Source organism: Labrus bergylta, chromosome 11 (assembly GCF_963930695.1).
Source record: "Labrus bergylta chromosome 11, fLabBer1.1, whole genome shotgun sequence".
NCBI classification, from domain to species: Eukaryota; Metazoa; Chordata; class Actinopteri; order Labriformes; family Labridae; genus Labrus; species Labrus bergylta.
This window is the reverse complement of record NC_089205.1, coordinates 30,814,751-30,817,987: the sequence shown is the minus strand read 5'-3', so window position 1 is coordinate 30,817,987 and position 3,237 is coordinate 30,814,751.

Genomic DNA, 3,237 nt, shown 5'->3' with positions numbered 1-3,237 from the left:
ATCTGCTGTTTACTGTTAAGTACCTACTATCTGCTGTTTTACTGTTTAGTACCGTCTATCTGCTGTATACTGTTTAGTACCTACTATCTGCTGTATACTGTTTAGTACCTACTATCTGCTGTTTACTGTTTAGTACCTACTATCTGCTGTTTACTGTTTAGTACCTACTATCTGCTGTTTAGTGAGCTACTATCTGCTGTTTACTGTTTAGTACCTACTATCTGCTGTATACTGTTTAGTACCTACTATCTGCTGTTTACTGTTTAGTACCTACTATCTGCTGTATACTGTTAGTACCTACTATCTGCTGTTTACTGTTTAGTACCTACTATCTGCTGTTACTGTTTAGTACCTACTATCTGCTGTATACTGTTTAGTACCTACTATCTGCTGTTTACTGTTAGTACCTACTATCTGCTGTTTACTGTTTAGTACCTACTATCTGCTGTTTACTGTTTAGTACCTACTATCTGCTGTTTACTGTTTAGTACCTACTATCTGCTGTTTACTGTTAGTACCTACTATCTGCTGTTTACTTGTTTAGTACCTACTATCTGCTGTATACTGTTTAGTACCTACTATCTGCTGTATACTGTTTAGTACCTACTATCTGCTTACTGTTTAGTACCTACTATCTGCTGTTTACTGTTTAGTACCTACTATCTGCTGTTTACTGTTTAGTACCTACTATCTGCTGTTTACTGTTTAGTACCTACTATCTGCTGTTTACTGTTTAGTACCTACTATCTGCTGTTTACTGTTAGTACCTACTATCTGCTGTTTACTGTTTAGTACCTACTATCTGCTGTATACTGTTTAGTACCTACTATCTGCTGTTTACTGTTTAGTACCTACTATCTGCTGTATACTGTTTAGTACCTACTATCTGCTGTTTACTGTTTAGTACCTACTATCTGCTGTATACTGTTTAGTACCTACTATCTGCTGTTTAGTACCTACTATCTGCTGTTTACTGTTTAGTACCTACTATCTGCTGTATACTGTTAGTACCTACTATCTGCTGTTTACTGTTTAGTACCTACTATCTGCTGTTACTGTTAGTACCTACTATCTGCTGTTTACTGTTTAGTACCTACTATCTGCTGTATACTGTTTAGTACCTACTATCTGCTGTACTGTTTAGTACCTACTATCTGCTGTTTACTGTTTAGTACCTACTATCTGCTGTTTACTGTTTAGTACCTACTATCTGCTGTTTACTGTTTAGTACCTACTATCTGCTGTTTACTGTTTAGTACCTACTATCTGCTGTTTACTGTTTAGTACCTACTATCTGCTGTATACTGTTTAGTACCTACTATCTGCTGTTTACTGTTTAGTACCTACTATCTGCTGTTTAGTACCTACTATCTGCTGTTTACTGTTTAGTACCTACTATCTGCTGTTTACTGTTAGTACCTACTATCTGCTGTTTACTGTTTAGTACCTACTATCTGCTGTTTACTGTTTAGTACCTACTATCTGCTGTATACTGTTAGTACCTACTATCTGATGTTACTGTAGTACCTACTATCTGCTGTTTACTGTTTAGTACCTACTATCTGCTGTTTACTGTTAGTACCTACTATCTGCTGTTTACTGTTAGTACCTACTATCTGCTGTTTACTGTTAGTACCTACTATCTGCTGTTTACTGTTAGTACCTACTATCTGCTGTATACTGTTTAGTACCTACTATCTGCTGTTTAGTACCTACTATCTGCTGTTTACTGTTAGTACCTACTATCTGCTGTTTACTGTTTAGTACCTACTATCTGCTGTTTACTGTTTAGTACCTACTATCTGCTGTTTACTGTTTAGTACCTACTATCTGCTGTATACTGTTTAGTACCTACTATCTGCTGTTTACTGTTTAGTACCTACTATCTGCTGTTTACTGTTTAGTACCTACTATCTGCTGTTACTGTTTAGTACCTACTATCTGCTGTTTACTGTTTTAGTACCTACTATCTGCTGTTTACTGTTTAGTACCTACTATCTGCTGTTTACTGTTAGTACCTACTATCTGCTGTTTACTGTTTAGTACCTACTATCTGCTGTTTACTGTTAGTACCTACTATCTGCTGTTTACTGTTTAGTACCTACTATCTGCTGTATACTGTTTAGTACCTACTATCTGCTGTTACTGTTTAGTACCTACTATCTGCTGTTTACTGTTTAGTACCTACTATCTGCTGTTTACTGTTTAGTACCTACTATCTGCTGTTTACTGTTTAGTACCTACTATCTGCTGTTTACTGTTTAGTACCTACTATCTGCTGTTTACTGTTAGTACCTACTATCTGCTGTTTACTGTTTAGTACCTACTATCTGCTGTATACTGTTAGTACCTACTATCTGCTGTTTACTGTTTAGTACCTACTATCTGCTGTTTACTGTTTAGTACCTACTATCTGCTGTTTACTGTTTAGTACCTACTATCTGCTGTTTACTGTTTAGTACCTACTATCTGCTGTTTACTGTTAGTACCTACTATCTGCTGTATACTGTTAGTACCTACTATCTGCTGTTTAGTACCTACTATCTGCTGTTTACTGTTTAGTACCTACTATCTGCTGTTTACTGTTAGTACCTACTATCTGCTGTTTACTGTTTAGTACCTACTATCTGCTGTATACTGTTAGTACCTACTATCTGCTGTTTACTGTTAGTACCTACTATCTGCTGTATACTGTTTAGTACCTACTATCTGCTGTTTAGTACCTACTATCTGCTGTTTACTGTTTAGTACCTACTATCTGCTGTTTACTGTTTAGTACCTACTATCTGCTGTTTACTGTTAGTACCTACTATCTGCTGTTTACTGTTTAGTACCTACTATCTGCTGTTACTGTTAGTACCTACTATCTGCTGTATACTGTTTAGTACCTACTATCTGCTGTTTACTGTTAGTACCTACTATCTGCTGTTTACTGTTAGTACCTACTATCTGCTGTTACTGTTTAGTACCTACTATCTGCTGTTTACTGTTTAGTACCTACTATCTGCTGTTTACTGTTTAGTACCTACTATCTGCTGTTAAGTTAGTACCTACTATCTGCTGTTTACTGTTTAGTACCTACTATCTGCTGTTTACTGTTTAGTACCTACTATCTGCTGTTTACTGTTTAGTACCTACTATCTGCTGTTTACTGTTAGTACCTACTATCTGCTGTATACTGTTTAGTACCTACTATCTGTACTGTTTAGTACCTACTATCTGCTGTTTACTGTTTAG